A 13,408-nucleotide genomic window follows, 5' to 3' on the forward strand; every position below is an offset into this window, starting at 1 on the left:
CTCCTGGTTGGGAACCATGGCTGTAGCTGATTTAGTCTATTCTTGCCCATTTTACAGCAGGTGAATGCGTGCGCTTGTATGTGCATCTATGTGGCTGGCATGTATGCAGACCGTGCGTGCCAAGATGTTCGAGTTATTTTTAGTTATTAATTATGTGAACAGATCTTCTCATCAGTCCCTTGAAAATGATTCTAGCAGACAGAAAAACTGGTTCCTGGATTTATCAGACTTCACTGCCATTTGGCGATCACATGCCACATCTGATACATTTTGGGGCAATGTGGTGCTGTTAAAAAGGGTGAAGTCGGCCTGTGGTGTCGGGATGTGGTTTGAGAGCTCACGCTCTCCTCTCTACAGCGACTCTCTGCCTTCTTTCCCTCTCCCCTCGCTGTTTCCTGTCACCCTCTCAAATTGGGGCCAAGGTTGGAGAGCACTGCCATTTTTTTTCAGGGGCTGTGTGGCATCTTCACAGACACTATGTTTGATTTTTCTTTTTCTATATTTTCACTTTTGTGTCGGCATCCACCAGGAGAAAGGAGGGGAGGGGTTTGACTTGTTAGTGCTTCTATCTTGACCATTTCCACTTTGAGAGTTCTCTCTGTGCTGCTGTCTGTCATAACATCTGTGGGTTGCCTATGTGCTGGAAAAGCAGCAAAAGCTAAAAGAGTATTTCAGGGTGGCAAAGCTTAATATAGGTAGGAATAAACATAAAATGATATGCACGAAAACAACAATTTCAGATGCCAGCGGCGTTGATGTACAGTATTGAAGGAGCAGTGGAAGGAGGGAAAAGATGTGAAGAGATGACTTTTAGGCTGCCACGGAGAGACATGAATTTAGCCATTAAAGTGAGAACTCTAGTGTGTGCCTCGTAAAATGCTTGACGTCTAGTTGATACTGTCAATGTTTAAATAATACTAATTAATCTCCATTATTGAAACATGTAATTAATCTCTCGCTCACACTCTCTGGCTGTCTCTCTGTCTCCTTCTCGTGCACATTTAATGGAACATGAAAGGGAAACCCAAAGAGCAAATGCTGTGTTGTGGTCCTTCGGGGAGCTCATTGAGGGATTCACATCAGAGGAGAAGACAGGCAAAGAGACAGACGAGTGGACATGTTTTGACAAACAGACAGTTGGTCCAAAACTCCTCCCCATCTTACCACTGTGTGCCTCCTCTCCCTCTCTTTCTCTCTCTCTGTCTTTGAACTCAGGCCTTCATTAACAATCTGCTGATTAACAGGCTTGGGAACACGGGGGGGTTGCCGGATCAGAGGAGGAAAGATAGAGGGAGGGGAGAAAGAATGAGAGGGGGGATACAAGTTGGAGTATGTCCACAGTAAGGCTAGATTCAGACCAACATAGCACTGCGTGACAAACGTAGCACCCTCGTTCATTTCGGTGAGAACGCTGTTGGCACAGCGGTGGTACAGATGGTACTTTCGCCGCAACACAATGCAACACCACCCAGCAGCAGAATGCAGTGGCAAAGCAATAACTCTACATTCAAGCAGTAGATTGCTATATAACACAAATGCCATATCTCTGCTGTTTACCTCACGGTGTTTGAGATGAGCGATGAAAGAATCATCTGTGTGATAACTCTCTAGTCAGAAAATCCTTCCTCATACTATTATAAGCTTCCTCAAAGCCCTTACCTCAACCCCATTGAAAATCCCCCAATTTGACCAGTATCGGGCCATTGCATAGATGTTAGCAGTACACAGCTGTCCCAAATATCTGTTCTAGTGTGAGCCTACTAAGTCTACTAGTAGGTTAAGGAGGCTGTTATAATCCAAAGCTGAAGTCAGGTGATGTAGTATAAAGAGCAAGAAAGTCTGTGTTAGAACAAGGCCGGGGTGATTGGATGGGTCAAACGCAGGATTTTCACCTGGAAGACCACAGTTCACGTTCGTGTTCATAATAATAGATAATGAAAGCACTTTGAGTGGTTGAAATGACTATAAAGACGTTATAAGTACAGCCCATTTACCACATTAACCACCTTCTGGCCTACTGGTAGGTGCATTAGGCCCCATGTGAAGCGTTTTAATGGTATTGATAAAAACTAAGAACGGCCCATTCAGTGCATCGAAAAGGTGGGCTGCACTGAAAAGATGAGTTCATGCAAGAAACCCAAGAAATGTGGTTAAACTCTACATGTAAAAAAAGTGCTCTGAGGACACACTGTTGAATTGATTGTGCTGCGGCATAATTCTGGGTTGTTTTGAGTGCTGTAAACACACTGTTGGGTCGCTCATGCTGGGTCAGTGGGGTTGTAAGAGGTTCATTCGCAGCTGAACAAGTGGTTGTGTTACTTTGACCCAGCTGCTGGTTTGTTAATTTTCCTGCTCTTCTATTATCGAACTTCCTGGATCATCATGTCTTGTGCTCAGGTGTTCACACAGCACAGGGTGGGCAGGATTATATGAAAGGTTTATATGAATTATTTACTCAGTGTGATGGTTTTGGTGAATTTTACTATGTTTTTGTGGAGTTTAAATGAAGTGTGTTGTTAGTTAACAAGGTAATTAGCGAACGTTAAGCTAGTCTCAGTTTGGTAAAAGAGAGAAACCTGAATTTAGAAGATGTAAGGTTGTTTTTTTTCTGTTTAAGTAAATGGGTGTGTAAGAACGTTTTGTTTCTTGACATACTGAGTAACATTAGAGATACAAGAGCCAATGACGGGACGAAAACATTCTGTTGCAATCAACGTAAGTGAACGTGAACTTTTGTGGAGTAAAACACGATGAAACATATTTCTGTCAATAATTGTGAAGTTTTACAAAGACTGTTGGCATCTTCTGCATTTCCAGACCAGCCGTTCAGCTCGGTTACTTCTACACTGAGAGTGAGGAAAATCCACAAACCTAACGCAGAGGTTTTCCAGAGGGTAGAAGAGTCGGATTCTTCATCAGTGTTGAGACACATACTCACAGGACACAAGGTGGTGAGCCTCACCCAAGGAATTGTCACCCCAAAGGACCGAAGTGGCATCCAAGCGGCCGGATCACCTGCATACGGCTCGACCTACCAAGATACTGCTTCGCTACTGTTGTGGTTGGACTGTGGATTTTCCTCACTCTCTGCATGGAACCAACTGAACTGAAAACATGGAAGTAAACGCAACATCCAGACTGACGTTGCATTTAAGGAGTTACATGGCAAATGTTGTACTTTAGTGATGTTTATGTAGAATGGTCTTGAGTGCGTTTCTCCTGTAAAGGTTTTAACATTGAAAAGGAGTTTTAATGGGTTTAAAAAAAACACAAAAAGAGTTAACTCAAAAAGGGACGATTGCAAGATTAAATCGGTCTAGATGTAGGTCTAAATGTAGGTAAACACAGGTCCTGACCGGTTTGAAACTTTACAAATGTCATGTCATTAAATGCACATTTACAAATATAAATGTAAATATCATCATTCAACTAAAAAGCCCAGTATTGAGACAAGAAATACCAGTGTATGGTTAATATTTTGTCCAGCAGTAGAGTTACTTTCACTCACTAGATCGGGTCAAATGAACAACCCAGCACTCTGGATTAGATAATGAAACCCAGAACTCAAACCGATCCAGCGCCTGTTCGGTCCCGTACTTATCCAGTAGTGGGGTTAAAGCTTTTAGTCTACCAGCTCTGCCAAGAGGAACAGTGAAATCAATCAACAACAAAAAAACAGCTGCAGAGACAATTAGAGTACCAATAAGTGTATGACAACGTTGGACCTCAACTGTAAATGCAAATGCACAATCCTGGTAGATTACTTTGAAAAGTGAGATAGAGATTAAAATGATTGTCTTTTCAGAGTCGTAAAATCCTCGTTGTATTACTATGTGCGGTCTCCTGGCATCGGATAAGCCATAAAAGTAATCTGCTCGCTCAAACCGACCATCCTGGATCAAATTTCATCATCACCGCTACCTGCAGTCCCTTGTTTTTTTTTTTTTTAACGTGGCCCTGTTGTCAGTTTGAGTGGTCCATTAGTCAGCTAAACTAGTAAGCCAGACATTTTTACACTTCGTCCATACTAAGCTGATGTTTCTCAGGCCCAGAATGGATAAATCTGAAAAATCCAGCATCACATTTTAGTGCGGATGGAGAAAACTGAGCTTTTAAAGAACACTGACGTAAGCCTGGTCTGTGTCTGTGCAGCGTTAAGATAAGAAGACAACTTCATGCGACTGAATCTCTGTTTTTATGCTCGTTCAATCGTCTGGCTTCATTAAAACATAATGTAGGTGATGACAGAGAGCAGTGGAAGACAGAACAGAGGTTTAATAAAACTCAAATTCAGCAAAGTAACCACGCTGTGTCTGTCCCAGATGTTGACTGTGATGCACAGTTGTGCTGTTTGCCAACTGACAGAAGACGGTGAAGAGAAACGGCATTTTAGAGCTTTAGGATATCTTTATGAAAATGATCTGAAAGCTAAACTCGTCATTTTCAGACGTAAACAGCGTTTTCATAATTGGTCCACTTAGCGTGGGCATGGAGAGAGAAAGAGGGAGAGAAAGAGAGACACTGACCGAGACGATGAGAGACTGGAAAACACAGAGGGAGAGACAGACTGACACAGAGGGGGAGACAGTGGCAGAAAGTCAGGCTGATGGGCAGACAGAGGGAGAGAGAGACAGAGAGAGAGAGAGCCTGTCTGATGGACAGAGAGAAAGAGACAGACTGACAGAGGGAGAGAGCGAGGGATGGGCCTGTTCTGAATTAATGACTGCTCTCATCAGAAGATGAATGTTCTCCCACTCTCCCCTCGGAACCAAGCTCGCAAATAAGAAGAAAGTCAGTCCAACGAATAATGAATACACAAATAAATAAATAAGCCAATAAATAAATGAATAAACGTGACAGAACTCCTGAAAGACAGATTATGATCGATGTACAGTCGGTATCGTGCAGTTGTGTGTGAGTTTCTCTGAATGTGTTTTTACTTCTGCGTGTAGCACGGTTGTGTACGGGTGTGTATCCGTGCTGCGTGTGGTTTGGTGTGTGCTAGTTCGGAGCTGTAAACATGCATGTTTTAATTGTGTCTTTCCTGCCATGCACATATGTGTCCATGTGTGCGTGTGCTGGTATGTCTGAGTGTGTGTGTGTGTGTTGGCGCTCATGGCTCTGAGCGTGTTGTGAGTTTGTGGTTGTGAGTTTTTATGTGTGTGTGTGTGTGTGTGTGTGTGTTGGTTTTTACTTGCATGTGGGTTTGTGAATGTAGCTTTGTGATGGTGTGTGTGCACATATCCATTTTTATTAGTGAGAGTTTGCGGGCGTGCATGTGTGCGCGTGTGTGTGAGTGGGGGGCTCTCTGGTGAGTCTCCTTAACATCAAACAGCTGGAAGTAATAAAATATTTAGGAAGCGCTGGGAGTCTGTGAATATTAATACTGCCTTTTCCTTCTGTCTCTCAAATCTCCCTCTCTTTTTCCCTTCTTTTCCTTTTTTTTCCTCTCCCAGTTACTCCCTCCCTCCACCCCGACTCTCACGTCCTCTCGTACCTCTCTTCTTCCGCTGTTACATCTCTTAGCTTGTCCTCTCACCCTTTTCTTCTTTGGTCCAAACTCATGCTCTCCCCAACTCTCTGATTCTGGTCTCTTTGACCTTGTTTATGAGGGAATCACATCATTTAATTGGGAGTCCGCTCCGTCCGCTGGCACCGAGGGTGATGGAGGGAGAAGAGAGGAGTTGACCTATGCCATTCTGTCTTGCTAGCGGCGTCGGCATCTCACTGTGTGGGGGATAAGCAGTGTCACAAGTCCTCTGCGCCACCAGGCAGCAGAGTTCACCATGCTGCACCCTGCCATGTCAAACACGAAAGTGGACCAACGTGCAGACGGACGCGCCGGCTCCTGAACAAGGAGGGCCACGGGACCTTTTGGCCCAACCACAGTGGAGACCTGCACCTCTAATTTCACAAGATTATGTTCAGTTTAAAGTTTTGCACCGTACTGACACATCTAGCGGCATAAAACGTACACTGCATCTACTGCACTAGAATTACTAAAGAGTACTTATTTGGTGAGTATTTATTTTCAATGAGAGAGAATCGACGCTACATAAAATATCTGTTCACAGCCATTTTAGATATAACGAGTGCACCACCAGAATAATTATCTACTTTAATTGTTTAATTATAGTCAATTAATAAACTGATAAATTTAGAAAAGCAATTATAAATCAGTTAATTAAATTTGCATTTGATTTATGCATTGGAAAAACTCAAAGTAAAAAAAAAGATAATTAAATTTGCTATTAATTATTCAATTTCCTAATTCTGCCTTAAAATGGTAAATTAAAAATTGATTTTTTAAAAATGGGATTGCAAAATTTATTATTAAAAGGATTTCAATTCCGTGTGTCTGCCTATCTTATTCCATCTCACGATGTATGCTCAGTCCAGCTCACACAGTATGGGGACTCGATAAAGTTCGATAATAAATAAATAAATACGACACAAAGTACAGCAAAATAGTGAAATAGTCCAATAAATGTTTTAACTTATTATGACTGAATGTTATTTCCTTTTGCTTCTTTTCACAACAGAGTTTACTGCAGGTAATTTTCTATTTTGTTTCAGCAGTCCTCTCCCAAGAGTTGTCATTCTTAGGGTTATTTACTTCATAATAGTTAACTCTGAACTCCTTTGGGTCTCCATTATTGTGCCGCCACACGTGATCCCAAACCATCAATACGTTTCAATGTGTTCCATCCAGTTTTGGTGTTTTGTGAACCTCATTGTTTTGAGAGGCAGACTCACAGGCAGGTGTTGTAAAAAAAAAAAAAAGATGCACAAGGTCCCTCATTACAACAGATAATACAGTCATATACACAAGTAAGACAGACACAAACAAGCGACAGCAGACACACACACACACACACACAGGCGGGTCAGAGAGGAGGCAGGACGAACAAACTTCGGCAGAAGGTTGTAAATCGCATCAAGGTCATTTGTTGTTGCTGCCATTCCGAGGCTGCCATGCGCTTTGTCCCTTCTGGCATAAAGCATTCTTGTATGTCTGAGTCAGAGGGACATGCAAGGAAACGCGTGATTACGTCGCTTATTACATGGCGATTCAAAGAAAGAACATGCTTTAAAACAGGAAACGCAGCCAGACAGACAGTGAGGCAGGTAGCAGGTTCACAGAGAGGCAGAGTGAGAGGCAGGCAGACGGACAGTGAGACAGGCTTCGTGCAGGGAGACAAAGAGATATAGTCATACTGAAGGACAGGCAGATAGGAGGGCTGGTTGTTGTCAGCATCAGTGACAACAACAGCAGCAATGTAATTACAGGCTCTCTGATTAAAATCAATCTCATTTCTGCCACTCACAACCCACTTTGCCTGCTGAAAAGATCTCTGCCTCCCTGACACCCCAGCTGGGGGAAGAAAAGAAAGGAAGTCAAGGGGGACGGAGGGGGAGGAATGGTAGCCTTCTATGTTAAAGTTGCACTGCTGTGGCGTTTTGCTCAGATATCACGTCTCAAATCTCATTTGTGCACTGAAACAGCGTATCTACTCTATATGCTGTGGTGCATTGTTCTTATTTAGTCACGGTGGCAGTAGCTGCTCACGCTCGCTAACCAGCCAGAAAAAAAGGGAGAATTGGGAGAAAAAACTGAGAGATATACTGTATATGCCATGTCACAAAGCTCAACCTGGCTCAGATAGAGCGACCTTGCTCTGAGCCTCCACAGTGTCAGGGCGCTGGATGAACCACGGCACACAGGTTTTAGTGCGTTGCTCCACAGGTTTGAGTGGGTAAGCCTGTAGACTAGTCCACTGGCCAATTTATGTGTTAATGTGTGTATTTAGTGACGCTGTCCTCACTAAGTGGACAAAGTCGAACTGGATGCAGTTCATTTGACAGTCAAAGCAAAGATGTCTGAGTGAATCACAGTCAGCAACCGGCGCCCCTCACAGACAAAGGTAGCCCAGTGTAGTCTTAAAACACTAGTCTAACCACAGCAGTTTTCCCCGACTACTTTTCAAACTTAATTTGCTGTCAAATGATTATGCTAAAACAAAGGCACTTCTCAGGAAATATTTTGTTAAAATGAAACCCATGAAGATTTAAAGGACTCAAAGCTTTTGGATTTTGAATCCAGGTTTTTCCAAATTTGAGGTTCTAGACAACCGTTGGAGTGGCTGCACAGTAGAGCACAGCCAGTGTGGTTTGGTAATTTGCAGGTTTATGGACATCTAGGTGCCTGTTAAAACTTGAATTTTGGTGATTAACTCACCAAAATTAGGTTTTTAGACACTCAGTTTATCAAACTAGTACAAAAGTCTTATCTCAATGGCATTCAAAGGACTACATTTCAACGAGTAACAGGTTCTTCAGGATCTCCTACATGTACATGTGTGAGTTTCTTCTGCGTTAAATGTGAAATTGAACTACACCCAATCACCTCAAATAAGCCAGAGCCCATGCTTACAAATTGTTCTTATGCGAGACTCGAGGTTATTGATTTCACAAGTGAAAAGTTCTTTTTCCCAGCTGAGGAGAGAAACGCCAAACGGGTGAGTGAGACAAAACACACACACACGCAGGCACACACAGTGGAAGAAGTAGAGAAAAGGCAGAGTGACGGAGAAAGAGAGAGACAGAGGGGAAAGGCGTCAGTGTGGAGAGGATTTATGAGTGGGGCCTGTCTGTTGGCTGTGGGCCTGGTCCCTCTGTGGTCCACTCCTCTGTAATATTCACCGCTCCTCAGGCTCCCATGTGTCTGCCTGTGGCTGCAATGTACACACATGCACACACGCACACCCTTACACGCACACAAATACTGTACAAACAGTGATGTATGCGTGCACATATAGACTGCTCACTCCAGAGGAATCCAGTCACTGTACAATTACCCCTCTGTTATGTCACTGGACAGTTAACATCTGCTCCTGCTTTTGTCTTTTTCTCATCTCCCACCTCTTTCTGTCTGTACATCTCAGTCTGCTTATTATCCTGACCATCCACCTGACCCTACGTGCAGACATTGCACCACAAACCTCCAGTCAGAGCATTTAATGTCAATGAAGTTGAATTTCAAAAACAACAAGCTGCTTTATTTCAGTATGGTTTGAGACTGGCTGGCAACATTGCTGCAACAGATCTCAAAGAACAAAACAGTACATGATTCAGTCAGACACGGTTATGTCAAGGAATTGGCCTTTTAGTGCAAATGGATATACAGTTGAATTTGGTGGAAAAGACTTTGTTATATGAAGGAGGTTGCAAAGAAGCAGTGGTTGTGGAGGGAGCTACAGCAGCAGACAGCATTGACATTCTGCAACTAGTGAGAGGTGTCAGGTTCCTCATACACGATTCATATATGAATATGAGTCAGCTGGTAGCCAAGCAGCTCACGAATGTGCCACTGACAGTGACGCATGAATAAAGCAGCTGATGCCAGTCAAGGCACAGCTTCGGTACCCGGCCTGAACTACTGCACTGCTCTTTCTAAGCCACGAGCAGCAATGCAAGTTTGATACAGTTTCAAGCGAATGTTTCTGTGCAGACATGGATGCTATGGGTTGCTGCGGAGCTGATGAGAATACCTGACCTAAAGAATGTCTCTCTTGTGGACTGTGCATGAGGAAAACTGAAAAGGACAGGAAAAAACACTCAAACATTACATCCAAAATCTGTGGAAGTATTTAAGAAATAGCCCTGTGTACGTTTTCTTGTGTGCAGCCTGAAGAAGTATGTTCCATCCTTAAGGCTAGGGCCTCAAAAGACATTGCTGAAAGCCAACTGTCTTTCAGGCACTTATGAACTGTAGACGCTGTGCAGAGAATCAGGTCCAGACATTGTCCTGAGTTGACCTTTGTACACATGTAGCACACAACAGGACATTATCCTGAATAACGGTTTCTTACTGAAAACACTTTATCTGGTTTAGGCAAAGGGTGGTGCCTGGGTAGAGCGTGCAGGGGGAGAATCACAGTAATGCTGATTGTTTTTCATTAATATCAATGCTACATGTATTTGGATGTATCCACAAAATCAACGAAAGGCTGGAATTCAATATACAGGCCTGCAGAAAAAAGTAAGAAGCAGCTTCACTCCCTCCAGACATTCACACGTCGGACATTGCACAGGCTTGCACAGAGCCCTAACCCTAACCAAAACTGGGGAGCTAGCAGGGTATAGTCGGCTTAATGTCCGGTGCAACATAAATGTCTAGTCCAGTGCATGTGTTCAAATGAGAATCAGTGATGTTAACATGAATCCTGAGGTGAGTTTTGCCTGCAAATGTCTGACACAGGGTTTTCATAGCTGGCTGTCACAGTCGCAAACACACTGTCAAAATACAGTTTGATGTATTTGAAAGCTTCCAGCAAAAATAAATGCAGTCATATATGTATGCACATAAAAAAAACTGTATATAGATACATATACACACACACAATAGTACTTCAATCCTCAACAACAGGAAATACCTTAAGCTTGTCATTTTAGCCTTTCACCTATGTGTACACTTCTCCTAGAGATGTCCATCTTACACTGATGGGGGTCTGAATGGAAATTCCTCTCTGCTGTGACCCTGGTCAATAAGACCACAGTAATCTGCGACCGACACAGAGAGAGGTCAGCCAGATCAAAGATAGAGAGGCAGCAGGGAAAGGAAGAGCAGCGAGGGAAGGAAGCGAGGGAAGGATGGATGCAAGAAGGAACAAAAGCATCTTACGGGTCGTTTTAAGGGTTAAAAAACAAAGGGAGGGCAGAAACATTTAACAGAGGCAAAGAAGAAAAAAGATCCGATGGAAGAAAGGTGGAGGAAAGGTTAGGGGAGAGACAGAGGGGATGGGGGAGATGCGTGAGGGGGTCAGGGAGGGAAAAGTATATCTATGAGTGTTTGTGATGTGTGCTTGCGAATGTGAGTGTGCGTCCACACAGTCAAAGAGAGCGCATGAGGGATTTGACAATAAGAAAGACAGGGAAAAAAGGAATATAAAAACACCAGTGGCATCAAAACAACAAAAGGAAGAAAAAAGACAGAGGGACAACAGAAGACAAAAAAAATAGAGCAGGAAGGATGAAGAAAACTTTGGAAATAGCCCCTAAAAATGTGTGTGTGTGTGTGTGTGTATGTGTGTGTGTGTCACATGCAGCTGCTCATGCTGAACATCTCTCTGCCCAGGACACTTCCAGAGGACAGTGAAAGACAAATACAGTTCTCTAGCAGATTCATGTGTGTGTGTGTGTGTCTTTTTGTTAGAAGTCTGGGACAGTTGATTTGTCTTTATATTAATCTGATGCAGTGCAGGTTTTCCTGCAGGGTTTTATAGCAGACATGGGCCACCTGGCCTAGAATTAGGACTAATTGCTCCATCATTGTAAAAAAAAAAACATGTGAGCCATTTTTATGAAATGGAAAAACAAAAACAGAACAGAAGCATTATTTCTTAAATGAATGTAACTACTGTTTAGACCATCGTCTGCAAACTACATTGATCAGGTGATGAGCAGATAAACCAGGATCAAGGTAGCTTACCACAGTTTCCTGGAGGAAATCCAATCCGTCCATTCATTATCTATAGTGCTTATCCTTAAGGGTTGCGGCCCAGCTGACACTGGGCGAGAGGCGAGGTACACCATGGACTGGTCGCCAGTCAATCACAGGGACAGCATATATAGACAGACAACCACTCACGCTCACACTCACAGGCAATTTAGAGTCATCAGTTAACCTAACTTGCATGTGAGAGAAACAATGTAAGAGAACATGCAAACTCAACACAGAAAGCTTCAAGGCTGCATGGAAACAATTTCAAAGACAATATCCATATATTTTAGGTCAAATCTCTAAACGAATATTTCCACTAGAAAATGCCATAACCCTAAGTCCATAAAATATTAGTGCTAAGTTTTGTCGCTGTAACTTCAGTTATCATTATCAATACAATTATTCAAGTTACCTAAAAACAACACTTCTCAGATATTTTATAAATCAATCACTAATATCTCCAGGAAAAAAGCACTATATTTGACCTTATAACTACTAGCTAGCAAGTTTAGGTTACAGTGGTTTGACTAGCATAGCCATGTAACTTCAGTATTACAACAAACATTAATATTAGAAGTCAGTCCCAGTGTTAACTGGTGAAGTTAGAAACTTAAAAACATATCCAACCATTCAGTACAGGCCTCATTACACAACTGGCAATGTGCTCTGGAGACATAACTGTTTGATGGATATTGTGTAGTTTAACATGATTGACTAACTACCAATTCAGGGTCCCAGTAGGACACCATTGAATTTATTCAGCGCTATTCTGTTCCACGTATCACATCCTACTCTGTGTACTCTACTTTAAATGAAAAGACAGACACTTTTGGGGAAAGCCGTGTTCTTGCAGTATTGTATTTTCTAATTCAGCAAAGTTATTGCACATATAAACTTGACAAAGTGGCCGTTCTCATCAGGCTTCAGCTGCCAGAAACAAGTAAACACTGTTATTGCGCTCATGATATCGTCTGTCTTTTATGGCAGGCCTAATGCTTCAAAGTCACAAGTATGTACACATGATTCTAACACACCAGCTGAGTCATTGTTGTATGATTTATTATATAAAAAATATATTAAAAAGGCATATCTGCTTTTACAGAAATTTTAGCCAAATTAACGTTGCGGTAATATGCAGGTCTACAGAACATTTCAGTCCTACCTAAAGCATATTGTGCGGCTTTCTTTTACCATCACTCTGAGTAAAGATGAGTAAGTCGGCTAACTTTTTTTTAGTTTTTTTGATTTTAGTCAGGTACTTTATTTCATTACCATAGCAACAGTGGCACATGCAGATGCGGTGGCCAGTAGTTACACATGCACAGGCATGTGCGTGTTCATGTGCAGTTGCAAGATGCGCGCACAGATGTACATACACACTCAGGCCTGTGTGTTAGGAGTCAAAAGCATCCATGAACGGGCGCCTGCATGGCCAAGTTGAACTAATCACACACAGACGGACACACATACATACATATGTGGGGATTTTCACCCCCCATAGTGTGTGTGTGTGTGTGTGTGTTTGTGAGTGTGTGTCTGTGAGTGCGCGCGTGCATGCATATGTGAAGCTGGGTTCACTTATGTAACAACCACAAGACACAGACAGTGGGAGGTTGAATTAGGAATTACAAATGAAGGAAGAGGGCAAGAATAAAAGAGAATGAGACAGAAAGGAACCACAGTAATACAAAGCATAGGCACGGTGCACCTTTTTGAATTATTTAAAGAAATTGCCTGACAATCTCAAAGACTTTCAAACTTCATTTGGACCTCACAGCCATGATAACGGAAGCAGAAATTTGAGATATTTCTCATGATAATTGACAGAAAGATGGTCACACAGACAGCAAGCCCGTGCAGCGAGCCTGTGCTCAGAAGTGGCCTTCTGTGATCCCTGCCACTTCC

Source organism: Pempheris klunzingeri, chromosome 8 (assembly GCF_042242105.1).
Source record: "Pempheris klunzingeri isolate RE-2024b chromosome 8, fPemKlu1.hap1, whole genome shotgun sequence".
Taxonomy (NCBI): Eukaryota; Metazoa; Chordata; class Actinopteri; order Acropomatiformes; family Pempheridae; genus Pempheris; species Pempheris klunzingeri.